The 15,626-nt window shown below is 46.7% G+C and overlaps 1 pseudogene; it reads left to right on the top strand.

The window, feature by feature from the left end:
• Window positions 1-3,830: 3,830 nt before the first annotated feature.
• On the top strand, window positions 3,831-14,829 carry LOC122421489 (annotated as a pseudogene).
• The last annotated feature ends 797 nt before the right edge of the window (window positions 14,830-15,626 follow it).

The raw sequence follows: 15,626 nt of genomic DNA, 5'->3' as shown, positions 1-15,626 counted from the left end.
TGATCCAAAACTATAGAAGCCACAGCAGTGAGAGCCTTGCACACAGCAAAGAGCAGACCCCCTTCCCGCAACTAGAGAAAGCCTGTGCCCAGCGACGAAGACCCGGCACAGCCATTAATTAATTAATTGAAAGTTGGCAACAGCCAGCTATGCCTCCTCACCTTTTAGAGTGTGTGTGTGTGTGTGTGTGTCTGTGTCTGTGTCTGTGCATGTCTGTGTGTGTTTGTGTGAAAATATGAGTTCACAGGTGGGTATTTAACCTGTATTTTTCTCTCCTCTCTAGGAATTTTCTTCCCCATGGGCTACAGTTATTTTACATTTAGTAAACACTGTTTGACCATCCCTCCCCTTCAAAAAAAGCCCATCTAATGCAGATGAGATGATTCCTGGGGCATAAGTGCACCATCTCGTTGTCTGCTGGCTTTCCAAATAAAGTCACTATTCCTTTCCTGAAGACCTCATCACTCTCCCCAATGACAAGCAACAATAGATTGGACTCAGAGCACATTCATGAGACATTGGCAGAGGTGTCATTCATTTTAGACAAAATTGGAATGTGTCACTCTCACAATTGATATCTGTGGTTTAAAGGAGGTAATTAGCCTCCAACTAATAAAAATAAATGGAAAAAAATAAGGAAGATACGCAGATGGATAACAGGCATGTGAAAATATGCTCAGCATTGCTTATTAGTAGAGAAATGCCAACTGACACTGCAATGAGGTGCCACATCATACGGATCAGAACGGCCATCATTAAACAGTTGATGAATAATAGATGCTGGAGAGCATGGGGAGAAGAGGGAAACCCTCTTACACTGTTGGGGGAGTGTAAGCTTGTTCAGCCACTGTGGAAAACAGTATGAAAGTTCCCCCCAAAAAACTAAATACTGAGCTTCCATATGATTGAAGAATTCCAGTCCCGAGCATATACCCAGAAAAATCTATACCTTGAAAAGATTAGAAACAAAGGGAGAAGAATCAAATCCACAAAATTGGAAAAGAAAATGGAGAGATCACAACAGACAACACTGAAATACAAAAGATCATAAGAGACTACTACCAGCAGCTCTATGCCAATACAGTGGACAACTTGGAAGAAGTGGACAAATTCTTAAAAAAGTATAACTTTCCAAAACTGAACCAGGAAGAAATAGAAGATCTTAACAGACCCATCACAGGCATGGAAATTGAAACTGTAATCAGAAATCTTCCAGCAAACAAAAGCCCAGGACCAGACAGCTTCACAGCTGAATTCTACCAAAAATTTAGAGAAGAGCTAATACCTATCTTACTCAAACTCTTCCAGAAAGTTGCAGAAGAAGGCAAACTTCCAAACTCATTCTATGAGGCCACCATCACCCTAATTCCAAGACCAGACAAAGATGCCACCAAAAAAGAAAACTACAGGCCAATATCACTGACGAACATAGATGCAAAACTCCTTAACCAAATTCTAGCAAACATAATCCAACAACATATTAAAAAGATCATACATCATGACCGAGTGGGCTTTATCCCAGGAATAAAAGGATTCCTTCACATCTGCAAAACAATCAATGTAATACACCACATTAACAAATTGAAAGATAAAATCCATGTGATTATCTCAATAGATGCAGAAAAAGCCGTTGACAAAATTCAACACTCATTTATGATTAAAACTCTCCAGAAAGCAGGAATAGACAAACATATCTCAACATAATAAAAGCTATATATAACAAACCGACAGCAAACATTATCCTCAATGGTGAAAAATTTAGGTGAAAGCATTTCCTCTAAAATCAGGAACAAGACAAGGGTGCCCACTCTCACCACTACTATTCAACATAGTTTTGGAAGTTTTGGCCACAGCAATCAGAGCAGAAAAAGAAATAAAAGGAATCCAGATAGGAAAAGAAGAAGGAAAACTCTCACTGTTTGCAGATGACATGATCCTCTACATAGAAAACCCTAAAGACTCTGCCAGAAAATTACTAGACCTCATCAATGAATATAGTAAAGTTGTAGGATATAAAATTAACACACAGAAATCCCTTGCATTCCTATACACTAACAATGAGAAAACAGAAAGAGAAATTAAGGAAACAATACCATTCACCATCACAACAAAAAGATTAAAATACTTAGGAGTATATATACGTAATGAAACAAAAGATCTATACATAGAAAACTATAAAACACTGATGAAAGAAATCAAAGAGGACACAAATAGACGGAGAAATATACCGTGTTCATGGATTGGAAGAATCAATATTGTGAAAATGAGTATACTACCCAAAGCAGTCTATAGATTCAATGCAACCCCTATCAAGCTACCAACGGTATTCTTCACAGAAGGGGAGGGATAGATTGGCATTTTGGCTTTGACATATATACACGGCTATACTTAAAATGGATGACCAACAAGGACCTATTGGATAGCACAGGGAACTCTGCTTAATATTCCATAACTAGCTAAGTGAGAGAAGAATTTGAAAAGCAATGGAGGCATGTCTGTGTATAACCTTGTTGTACACCGGAAACTAATAGTTAGTTTCTTAATCACCTATACTCCACCTCAGAATTTTTACAAAATGTTCAAAGAGCCGTAATACGCATGTCTCCTTCTCTTATGAGAATGCAGAATCAACATCTCTGTTAATGAGTCCTTAATTGGCAACCTGCACTGAGCGTGAAATATGAAGTGGGCACCTGTGATTTCTCTACTGCAAAGAGTTATGGGTAATGACATTTATCATGAGATTGGGGAAAGCATCCTCCCTGGTATATAGTGGATTTCTTCAGAAGGGCTATCTTTCTTATGAAGAACATCTTTTAAAGCATTTTTATTTTATCAGGGCAACATACCATCTCCTAAGTAAAAGCATGAGGGGATTATTGGAATTCTTAGATATTCTGTTTGAGGATACATATTAAGTATATTTGTTTTCTCTGCACTGAACCCCATGTTTTGTTTTATAGAGAATGAGTAACAACATGTCAACCAAGAAAATGAATTCCAGGTTACATGATTGAAAAAAAAAATCTTTTATATTCAGGAGCAGAGAGGCCTTAGAAATCTTTGCTGAAAATAAATCAGTGTGGTTTTTTTTTTTTGTTTGTTTGTTTTTCTCCTGTGGTTAGCATTACACAGTAAGCAGTTAGTAACCCTGCACATTTTTTTTTTGGCTGGACTTCATAGCTTGGGGGTTCTCATCTTAGTTCCCCAACCAGGAATTGAACCTGGTTGTTCAGCAGTGAAGTCAGGGAGTAGCCACTGGACCACCAGGGAATTCCCAGACCTGCACAACTGAAGTAGAACTCATCATCAAAAGAAGGAAAGGAACTGAGTCAATCTTTCTTCAAACAAGATATTCATAGAAATTAAGCCTCTCAGTTGGTAAAGAGTCTGCCTGCAAAGCAGTAGGCCTGGGTTTGATGCATGGGTCAGGAAAATCCCCTGGAGAAGGAAATGGTAACCCACTCCAGATTTCGTGCATGGGCAGTCCCATGGACAGAGCAGCCCAGTGGGATACAATCCATGGGGCCGCAGGGGTAGGACATCACATTGCAACTAAACCACCACCACCAAAATGGTATACACTGACACCATTACTATTTCCTGAAGGCAACAAGACCTGTTCAAATCCTCCTAAGTCCATAGTATTTAGGGAAACAAAACTGACCCTCGGGTCACGAGGCCTGCTCAGTGACGAGATTCAGGTCAGACTTCCATCCCTGGCGTGACAAGAGGCTGGACATCTTCCCCTGTGACATGCACCAGGCTGACTGTATGAACAACACCGCCTGCCTTCCGCATCCTGTGACTCGGTCAGCTTTGCTCAGTCCTGCCTCCTGCCTCACAGAAGCAGAGCCATGTGGCCCACACTCCTCAGCCTCCTGAGTCTCGGTGAGTCTGGAAAGACCCGGTAGGGTGGTTTATGGTGGAAATCGGGGGTCTTCACATCACAGACCAGGTTCCCTGGATGAGGGTGCAAGGAGCATGGGGTCCATCGGGACAAGCCATCTCTGACGGGCTTTTGCTTCTAGGATTCTGTGTGAGTCTGAGGATCTGGGCAGCTGTGGGTGAGTCCTCAGCCTCCCTTATTTCTGTGTTGAGCAGAGCAGTCGGGCCGAGGCAAATGACCCTGGGTGCAGAGGGAGACCCCTGTCAGTACAGTGAGAGCCGCGTGCCCTGTGGATCCCAGGTCCTCCTATTGGCCTTGATACTCATCTTTACTCTCCCCAGAGGTTAGCCCAGCTCTGGACTCTGGACCTGAAGGGACTGTGTGAAGTCTGGGAGCTGGGAGCTGGGCCCCCTGAGTGCCATTTCTATCATGAGAGGGAGCGAGGGGCTGCAGCCCACAGACCCCTCTCCGACAAGGTGGCATCTCCAACCAGCCATTCACAACAGGATCTGCAGGACTGCCCACTAGACCTGACCCCAGGGGAGGGGCTGGGCATCAGGCAGGGCCACCTGGACCTGGTCCCACATTTGATAGAGCATAGCTAACAAAGGAGAAAGGCCATGGTTTCCTTCGTTCTTTTCGTCAGGTGGCTTTTTCTCTTCTTAGTTGTGTTACTGTTAGTCACTCAGTCATATCCAACTCTTCCCGACCCCATGATCTGTAGCTCACCAGGCTCCTCTGTCCATGGGACTCTCAGGGCAAGAATACGGGAAGGGGTTGCCATTTCCTTGCCCAGGGGATCTTGCCAGCTGAGAGACTGTACCCTGCTCTCCTGCATTGCAGGAAGATTTTGTACCATTTGAGCTACAACAAATGCAACAGGGAAGTCCTTTCACTTCTTTTCCATGCATCAATTTCTCTGTGGAGTTTTCTTTAGCCTGCATCATGCAGCTTGCAGGATCTTAGTTCCCTGATCAGGGATCAACCCAGGCCCTTGGTAGAGAAAGTGCTGAGTCCTAACCACTGGACCGCCAGGGAATCCCCAGTGTTTTGTGATTTGAGGGAAAGTTTCTCAAAATTTTGTCAATCCAAGGAATGATTCTTCTCCTGAGAATCACCTCTGAGGATCATATTCTTAGAATCTCCATGATGTCCATCCTGGGTTGACTGTGTCTCTGTCTGTCCCCAAGCCCGAGGTATCCTTGAGCATCAAGGTGATGCAGTTTAGGGGAGGAGAGCTGGGGGAATTGAAGGGGGAGCACCCATGAGGGCGGGGGGAGAGTAGACTGTTCCTATTTTCCTCTCAAAGCCTGTGCCTCCATCTCTCCTAGGTGAATATGAGAAGCCCTCTTTGTCAGCCTGGCCAAGCCCCGTGGTTCCCTTAGGACAGACTGTGACTCTTTGGTGTCACTCCCGTTCTCCATTTGAAATATTCAGACTGTTCAAATGAGAAGGGACCAGTTTGCCTGAGCTCCAGGGACATCATGTCAACACCTTCACCCTTGGCCCGGTGACCAGAGAACATGCCGGGTCCTACACGTGTTCTGGAGGCTACCATTACACACACAGTGACCCACTGCAAATTGTGGTCACAGGTAGGAAGGGTCCAGCCAGCCCGGGATGGACGAGCCTGCAGGCAGTCCTACCCTAGGTCCACATGCCAGTGCACCCAAGGCTTACTCAGGATTCCCAGTCAGGAGCGAACCAGTGAAAGAGAACCCACTCTGAGAGTTTAAACATGGGGTGTTGAATAGATGGATTGGTTTCCTCAGCGCAGAAAGGAAGAGCATCCTTTGGCATTAGCAGACAGGATGCGGCCACTGCCTGCCAGCAGGGAGGATGAGAACAACCCTGATCCAGCACCTGCCACCCAGTAGGGAGCTGTAGTGCCTTGTGAAGGAGCTGGAGCCCCAGGGAGGAGTCTCAAAAATGTCTCCAGAGGCATGAGGTGAGGTCACAGATTGGTTTCATTTTTCTCCACTTCCTTTCCAATGATGTGAGTCATCACCCACGTTATAAGAGATGTATGTGAAGGGAGACAGGGTATGCATCCTCAGAACGACCCCAGCCCCTCAAATGCAAATTGGGGATGGGAAGAGGCTGAGAGCATGGCAACCCACTCCAGTATTCTCGCCTGGAGAATCTCATGGACAGAGGAGCCTGGCGGGCTACAGTCCATGGCGTCCCACAGAGTCAGACAGGACTGAAGCGACTGAGTATGCATGCATGAAGCTGACAGAAGATTCAACAGCTAAAGAGTTTAGAATAAACACAGAGGAGGCTGGAGGTCTTGAGCAAAGAGAAAGAGAAAAGCATGAGCCAGAGCCTGAGAACAAGGCTAGAGAGAATGCAACAGAACAGACAGGAAGGGTAATTGGCTCTGCTGGATCACGGGAACATTTCTCACACCTTCAGATGTCAGCAGAAGCGCTGAGACGGGGTGACCACTGAAGCTCACAACCTCTTTGCTCCTAGGTGTGTTCACAAAACCCTCCATCTCAGCCCACCCAGGACCCCTCGTGCAGGAGGGAAGGAATGTGACCCTTCACTGTCAATCACCGCTGTTGTTTGAAAAGTTTATCCTGCACCAGGAAAATAGCACAGGGCATTTCCAGATATGTGGAGAGACTTTCTCGGGTGGGCATGCCTCAGCTGACTGCTTCATTGGCCCCATGACCTTGGGGACTGTGGGCACCTACCAATGCTATGGCTCTCTCAGCTAATCCCCCTATGAGTGGTCAGCCCCCAGCAACCCCATGGACATCGTCATCACAGGTGAGTGTGTCCAGACCAGTCCCTTCTGCTGTCTGTGTCACAGAAGGGTTTTGTCCAGTCCAGCATCAGTACCGGAAGACAATGACAGGCATGCAAAGACACTCACAAACTCGGGAGAGGGAACAAACCAGAGAGAGAGGAGGTGTGAACCCGGAAGGGAAAAGAGAACAGAGCACCTGCCATGTGCTAAAGAGAAGACACAGCCGGTGACAGAGTGAAGCAGCAAGAACGTGAAAGAACGACCAATGGAGAAAAATGTACCAGAGCAGGGACCCAGGCAGTTCCCAGCTCAGGCAGCCAACGATGGTTGGTTAAGGTGTTTGTTTCCCACCTTCATGTCAGAGCTCCCTTCCTCTGTCAGGAGCGCTGCTGTACCAGATGCCCTTGCAGTCTGGCCCCTGGGTGGACAGGACGGAGGTTGACACCTTGAAGTTGTTCAGCCTTCTGGTTTAATGCATCCTTCTGCACAAAAAGGAAGGAGTCCTCCCTGCCAACCCTCCCCACTAAGGAGTCCCTTCCAGCCCCTGGGGGTGGGGAGTGCTGCGCTGAATACTCCCTCATGTTTGAGGTAGTCAACGATCCAATGAGATGCTGGCAATTTCCAGGCCATAATGTCTTTTTCTGGGTCAATACGATGTTTTCTGATGGTCCCAGCAGAACCTAGTAGGTTCCGTCTTTCAAGAGAACCCCACATTTTGTTGATTTTTAAAGTATAGTTTTTATTTATTTTTTTTGAAGTCTAGTTGATTTTTGATGTTGCTAATTCCTGTTGTAGATAAGACTGATTCAGTTGTTCATATACATATATTTCTTTTCAGAGAATGGATATTAAATGACAGTCCATTATTAAAGTTACGTTTGACTTTTTCCCTATGCTGGGTATTCGTTTCTGTGGGGTTTTCTGTCCTGGTGGTGGGCGGGCTTCTCATGCAGTGCTTCTCTTGTTGCACACCTCGGGCTTAGGTCCTCCGTTTAGCACTAGAGTTACTCCATGCTCTAAGATCAAGGTCTTCCTTCCAGGTCTGTCCAAGAAACCCTCTCTCTCAGGCCAGGGGGGCCCTGTAGTGAGGTCAGGAGAGAACATGACCTTGCTCTGTAGCTTCGAGGGCACCATTGACCAGTTCCATCTGCTCAGGGAGGGGGAGACCTTAGGTGCCCGCTCGGTGGAGGCCAGGGCCCCCGCGGAGCACTCCAGGCAGCATTCTCTCTGGGTCCTGGGACCCCAGCCCATAGCGGGGTCTACAGGTGCTACGGCTCCTTCACTCACTCTCCCTATGCGTCGTCAGACCCCAGCGACCCCCTGCTCCTGTCCATCACAGGGGAGGACCCTCCTCCTGGCCAGGAATCTTATTGCTCTTCAGTCGCTATGTTGTGTCCAACTCTTTGTGACCCCGTGGGCTGCAGCATGACAGATTCCTCTGTGCTTCACTATCTCCTCCTTATGGATCACAGCCTTGTTGTGATAAAGGGGCTTGTGGAACTCAATGAAGCTATGAGCCATGTCGTGCAGGGCCGCCCAAAACTGACAGGTCATAGAGAAGAGTTCTGACAAAAGCTGGTCCCCTGAAGGAGGAAACAGCAACCCACTGCAGTATTCTTGTTTCCAGAACGCCAAGAAGTGTCCCATGCTTTACAGTACACTAAATCACTTTGTGTTGGTCAAGAAGTCCGTTTGGCCTTTTCCATAACATCTTACTCTATCACTGCGCACTATCTCAAGGGCCCTGTGCTGGTCTCAGGGGAACCTTAGGGCTTCTGGAGAAATGAGAACCAGAGAGGACGAGAGATGGTCGGTGGCATATCAACCCTCTTCCACCTCCTGTATGGATGCTTCTCATCACAGTCCTGTCTATCCAGGCAGATAAAGAAAAGGTTCAGGGTGCACCCAGGAGGAGGAGAGGCTGGGCTGATTTGGGAGTATCAGAGATTGCACTGGGCCCTTGCTCTTCATGTTTTCCCAGAGGCACCTCTGACATACAGGTGATTTCCCAATTAAGGAGCATAGATACTCAGTCCTGGAGCGGAAATAATGCTTCTTGCTTTCAGCTGTCTTTCATCACCAGGCATACCCTCCCTCCTCCTTCCACCTTCTCTTCTCCAGGATGGTGGGTCTACTCAACACATTCACGGAGAGGATCCAGAAGCTCTCCCCTCCCCCATCAGTGCTCTGAGGGATCACAGAGTCAAGCACAGGCAGGAGGTCAACCTTCCAGACAAAACAGTCCTCCTTTGGTGGGGCGAGGAAGCTTACTTGCTCACCCCTTCTGTCTATTTTCTCCTAGGTTCCACTACAAGTACTTGCCCTTCACCCATGGATGCACACACCACAGAAGGTAAGCAAGAAGGTCTCCTATCTCAGCAAATTTCTAAGAAGACATAGGGGTCCTGTGTGAGTGCTGGCTCTTTCAGCTCCCAGATCTGCGACTTTGTGCTTCTCAACGTCCGTCTTAAGTCAGCATTTGAGACTGTGGTCTGCATGAGAACCAGAGAGGGCACTGAGACCCTGGGACTGGGAATTTCTAAATTGAAGATAATTGGTCAGAGTGACCTGATCCCACGCCTAAGAGTCATGCTTACCCTCCCTCCACCAGAATTTTTGGGGAGGATGGGGGCGACAAGTGGAGAATTTGAAGGAGCACCTTAAATATGTTATTCCTCTGTTAGTGTTTTATGAACTAAACATTCCACATTCAGAGATAAAAGTGTCACATTTTCTTGAGGATTCCGTTCCAGGTATATGTGGATGGGGGGGCGGTCGGAATGTATTGTGGATTAAAGGTGTCTCCATTCATGGAAAAACACCATGCCTTTACATGAGGGAGCGGAGAAAAACTGCATTGGTGCCCAGTGGACCTTGGTTCAGACCTCTGCTCGTCTTGCAAGGCCTCTTTACTTCATCCACTGCTAGCATCTCTCCTGGATGCCTTGGTGCCTCCTGGGAAGTGGAGATAATAAGTGATCAGTTTGACAGAGGCTGAAGTTTGACCCAAGGATACAATAACTCCAGTGTGTAGGGGCACAGTGTATGCAGTGAAAAACCAGACCTTCCGTTTGCTTGTTGGCAGAGGCAGGGCTTCCTCAAGAACACTCCAGCATGCAGTACATCATTCTTGGGCTTGCCATAGCCCTCACCTCTACCAGCATCCTCCTCGCTGCTATTGTCTGTCACTGGTGTTCTACCCCAAATCGTAAGCCTGAAGGTGGTGAGCTCAGCATCATCCGACCCAGGGGAAGGTGGGCTCATAGCAGAGAATGAGGTTTTCACTTCCCGCAGGTTAAAACTGGTTTCAAGTGTTGTTATCTCTGAGGGAACATCTTCCAGAGCCCCATGGAATCCTGTTCTTTTTATGAAAATATGTGTTGATTTCTTCTTGGCTGCATCAGGTCTTTGCAGCAGAATGGGGGACCCACATTGCAGTCTGGGGTGTGGTTCAGGCTTCAGAGCTCATGCACTCAGCTGTTGTAGCACGTGGGGCTTAGTTGCTTCAAGACACATGGGATCATAGATCTCCCACCAAGGCTAGAACCCAGGTTGCCTGCACTGGAAGATGGACACTTAATCTCTGGACACCAGGGACATTCCAAGCCCTGTTCTTTCCTTCAACAACTGTCTGTTCTTCTCCCCTACATGATCTTGGGAATCTGCTGATATGCAGAAGAGAATGACCCATAATAGAAGACGTAGGATGGGTCTGTGGGTTTGCAGAGGCTCCTGAGACAGTCAGTGAATGGCTGGGCTTGTAGATGGAATGTTTTGTTTTTGATTTATTTATTGGAGTAGACAGACCCAGCATCAGGTGGCATGCCCCTGCCTTTTTCTGGCCTTGATGTCCCCATCAAAGTTACGGAGGTCTGGAATAACTGCCTTCACCCCCCAAGATCCTTGACTCTCTTTCATTCGCAGATCTTGCCATTATGGAAAGAGAGCCCAAGGAAGAACAAGCAGTGAGCGGCGTGGTGAGTCCTCCCCGCCCAAACACTTGCCATAGCATCAGCCCTTCCAATTCCCAGTGTCCCAGCCTCCAAAGATTGCATCTCAGTCCATCATTCTCACCTCCTTCCTCTCAGGACTCTCCAGCAGAAGACGTGATATATGCTCACTTGAACCTCGGGACCCTCTGAGAGACTGAATTCTTCCACTCCCCTGAGCCCCATGCACCCGTTCCCCAAGCCCAGTATCTATGAGGAATTCAATGTAAAGAAAGATCGTGCTGAGCCCTGACCTGGCCCCAGGCTGTGAGCACATAGATTGCTACAAATCAAAGACTTAGATCTCTTTTTAAAGAGGTTCCTCTGTGGATATTCCTCCTCCTCCTACAAAGCAGCCCAGCAACTCTGAGGTGAACTGTGGAGTCCAAGATTGCAGGATCATCTTCAAAAGTCACACAACCTCTAAGTAAACTCCTGTATCTTCTAGGACTCCATTTTATCTATCTCACTGTTTGGGGAGATGGCATAATCAATCACACATACTGGGCAGGTTAATATGATTATCTTACTTTTTCTAAAATTCCAATAAAGCATAAAGAATTTCCCAGTTGTTTCATCAAATTATTCTGTTTTGAAACAAACACAAAACAAATAAATAAAATGTCTATTCAATGATGTTTTTCAAGGATGAACATTTTTACAAGACAGAAACAGACTTGTAGACTTAGAGAACAATCTTAGAGCTATGGAGGGGAAGAGTGAGGGGAGAGATAGATTGGAAGTTTAAGATTGACATGTGCACACTGCTATATTTAAAATAAAAAGCTTTCCATGAAAAATAATAAAAGCAATGCTAGATGGCCAAATAAAAACATGAAGTATATTCTGTTTGAGATAGCCAGTGTGGTACCACTAGCCCTCTGAGGCTGTGTGTGTGCGTGCTAAGACTATTCAGTCATAACTGACTCTTTGCAACCCCATGTTGCAAAGAGTAGTGTGTAGTTCGCTTGGCTCCTCTGTGCATGGGATTCGCCAGGCAAGAATCCTGGAGTCGGTTGCCATTATGTTCTAGAGGGGATCTTCTTGACCAAGGGATTGAACCCACATCTCTCATGTCTCTTGCATTGGCAGGTGGATTCTTTACCACTAAGCCATCGAGGAAGCTCCCTCAATATTTTCCCAGGCGTGTGCACTGAGGCTGCTGGGATTCCAGGGGTAGAAACAGGACAACAGAATCCCCCTCAGTCTGGACCTGCACTGGCCGATAAAGTACTTACCCAGCCACGCGGTGCAGACACTGATTCTACACGTATGTGAAGTAGAGCATTCAGCTCTTCAGTCACACCCACCACATTGCAGGTGCTCAGTAGCATCATGTGGCCAGGTGCCAGGGTGCAGGACAGAGCAGATGTTTAAAGAGTCCCATCATCACCCAGAATTCTACTGGACATTCCACTCCAGATCACTGAGGCCAGCAGAGGGAACGCTTGCCCCGGGGAGGCACTGCACGTGTTGTGTGAATCCATCCATATTTGCACGTTTTGTCTTTTTTGCTTCTTGTCACCAAAGCCAAATATTTGAGAATCTTGTGCCTTTTAAGTGATCAGCTGGTAGCACAATGTGTCTTGGCTCGACCAAGAGGAGGGCTGAAGAGCATAAACACGTGAGGACCCCGGTGTGAACTGAGCTGGCAAATAGGGCAAAGATGAAGCTCCACGGAGCCTTAGTTGTTCATTGAGCACTCTGTGTGTGATCTTTCCCCTGGCTTAGAACTAAACTGCCCAAGAACTGTTTTACCAAGAGAAATGTCAGGATCGCTACAAATGAAGACATGCTGGGCTTCCTTTCTTGTTGCTACTGTGAGTGAGCACATACCACACAGCTGTGTGATATATCTGAACGTGCAATCATTTCCTAATACATGTAAGTCAGGTCATTAGCATCTATACCTCAGGGCTGTATGTCAATTACAACTCAATGAAACTGGATAGATAGATAGTATATGTGCTTCGTCTCTTGGTCATGTCCAACTCTTTACAACACGATGGACTGAAACCTTATAGGACCCTCTGTCCATGGGATTGTCCAAGCAAGAATGTTGGAGTGGGTTGCATTCCATTCTCCATGAGGATATGTAGATAGAGAGATAGATAGATCAATAGATTTCACTGGTGGCTATACCACTTCCTGAGGCAGTTGATGACTTTAGCAGGCTATTTCCTGTCTTATTTTTATTTCACTTCAGGGAAGTATATCATATGTATTAGTATATGTGTCTGTCCTTGATCAGGAACTCTAATGAGGGCCATTCTTGTCTGAATCCTGGAGTCTCCATTGGTTGACAAGGAGAGCAACATGAAGCACCAAAGGTGCTTTGAAGGGACAGAAATGATTCTATGCTTCACCTCAAGGGGACAGAGACACATCCTGCTTCTTACACACCCTGGCCTGTTCCTGGGAGAAGTAAAGCACATTCAGAAATAAAACTGTCCATTCTTCTAGAAGATTCAGATCCAGGTATATGTGGACCGGGGTGGGGGGGGGGGGTCGGAATGTATTGTGGATTAAAGGGGTCTCCATTCATGGAAAAACACCATGCCTTGTCGTGGGAGAGCACAGAAAAACTGCATTGGTGCCCAGTGGACCTTGGTTCAGACCTCTGCTGGTCTTGCACGGCCTCTTTACTTTATCCACTGCTAGCATCTCTCCTGGATTCTTTGGTACCTCCTGGGAAGTGGAGACCATAACTGATCAGGCTGACAGATGCTGACAGTTTGATGCAAGGATACAATAAAACCAGTGTGTAGGGGCACAGTGTTTGCAATGAAAAACCAGACCTTCCGATTGCTTGTTGACAGAAGCAGGGCTTCCTCAAGAACGCTCCAGTGCACTGTGTATCATCCTTGGCCTTGCCATAGCCTTCACCTCTACCATCATCATCCTCGCTGCTCTTGTCTGTCACTGGTGTTCTACCCCAAATCGTAAGTCTGAAGAAGCAAACTCAGCATCATCTGACCCAAAGGGAGGTGGGCTCATAGCAGAGAATGAGGTTTTCACTTCCCGTAGGTTAAAAACTCATTTCCGGTGTTGTTACCCTGAGGGAACATCTTCCAGAGACCCATGGAACCCTGTTCTTTTCATAAAAATATGTGTTGATTTCTTCTTGGCTGCATCAGGTCCTTGCAGCAGTGGGGGATCCTCATTGCAGTCTGGGGTGTGGTTCAGGATCCAGAGCTCGTGCGCTCAGCTGTTGCAGCACGTGGGGCTTAGTTGCTTCAAGACACATGGGATCATAGATCTGCCACAAAGGATAGAACCCAGGCTGCCTGCACTGGAAGATGGACACTTAATCTCTGGACACCAGGGACATTCCAAGCCCTGTTCTTCCCTTCAACTACAGCCATCTGTTCTTCTCCCCTACATGATCTTGGGAATCTGCTGATATGCAGAGGAGGATGGTCCATAACAGAAGATGTAGGATGGGTCTGTGTGTTTGCACAGGTTCCTGAGACAGTCCGTTAATGGCTGGGCTTGTATATGGAATGTCTTGCTTTTGTTTTTATTTAGTGGAGTAGACAGACTCAGCAACCTGGAGCACACCCCTGCTTTTTCTCTGGCTTTGATATCCCCATCAAAGTCATGGAGATCTGGAATAACTGCCTCCACCCCCATGATCCTTGACTCTCTTTCATTCACAGATCTTGCCATCATGGACGGAGAGCCCCAGGAAGACCAAGCAGTGAGCGGTGACGTGAGTCCTCCCAGCCCAAACCCTTGCCATAGCATCGGCCATTCCAATGCCCAATGTCACAGCCTTCAAAGATCACGTCTCAGTCCATCATTCACACTTCCTTCCTCTCAGGACTCTCCAGCAGAAGATGTGATATATGCCCACTTGAACCTTGGGACCCTCTCTGAGAGACTGAATACTCACACTCCCCTGAGCCCCATTCACCCCTTCCCCGAGCCCAGTATCTATGAGGAATTCAATGTAAAGAAAGACCATGCTGAGCGCTGACCTGGCCCCAGGCTGTGAGCTCACAGAGTGCTACAAATCAAAGACTTAGATCTCTTTTTAAAGAGGTTCCTCTCTGGACACTCCTCCTCCTCCTCCAAAGCAGCCCAGCAGCTCTGAGGTGAACAGTGGAGTCCAAGATTGCAGGATCATCTTCAAATATCCAAAAACCTCTTAGTAAACTCCTGGCTATTCTAGGACTCCATTTTATCTATCTCACTGTTTGGGGAGATGGCATAATCAATCACACATACAGGGTAGGTAGATATAATCATGTTACTTTTTCTAAAATTCCAAAAAGCATAAAAAATTTCCCAGTTGATTCTTGAAATTATTCAGTTAAAAAACACACAGACACAAAACCAATAAATAAGATATCTATTCTAACGTTTCAAGAGGATGAGTTTATTTACAAAACTGAAAAGACTTGTAGCCTTAGAGAACAATCTTAGAGTTATAGAGGGGAAGGGTGAGGGCAGAGATAGATTGGAAGTTTAAGATTGACATGTGCACACTGCTATATTTAAAATGCTTTCCATGAAAACTAACAAAAGCAATGCTAGATGGCCTAATAAAAACATGAAGTATATTCTCTTTGAGATAGCCAGTGTGGTGCCACTAGCCATATGAGGTTGCGTGTGTGCATGCTAAGGCAATTCAGTCATAACTGACTCTTTGCAACCCATGGGTAGTATGTAGTTGTTGGCTCCTCTGTGCATGTGATTCTCCAGGCAAGAATCCTGAAGGGGGTTGCCATTCCCTTCTCGAGGGGATCTTCATGACCCAGGGATCGAACCCACATCTCTCATGTCTCTTGCATTGGCAGGTGGATTCTTTACCACTGAGCCATCAAGGAAGCTGCCTCAATCTTTTCCCAGCCATGTGCACTGAGGGTGCTAGGGTTCCAGGGGTGGAAACAGGACAACAAGATCCCTTTCAGTCTGGACCTGCACTGGCCGATAAAGTACTGACCCAGCCACGTGGTACAGACACTGACTCTACACGTGTATGAAGTAG

This window comes from Cervus canadensis, chromosome 18 (assembly GCF_019320065.1).
Source record: "Cervus canadensis isolate Bull #8, Minnesota chromosome 18, ASM1932006v1, whole genome shotgun sequence".
NCBI classification, from domain to species: Eukaryota; Metazoa; Chordata; class Mammalia; order Artiodactyla; family Cervidae; genus Cervus; species Cervus canadensis.
The sequence above is the reverse complement of the archived record's forward strand: the minus strand, read 5'-3'. Positions and strand labels throughout refer to the sequence as shown.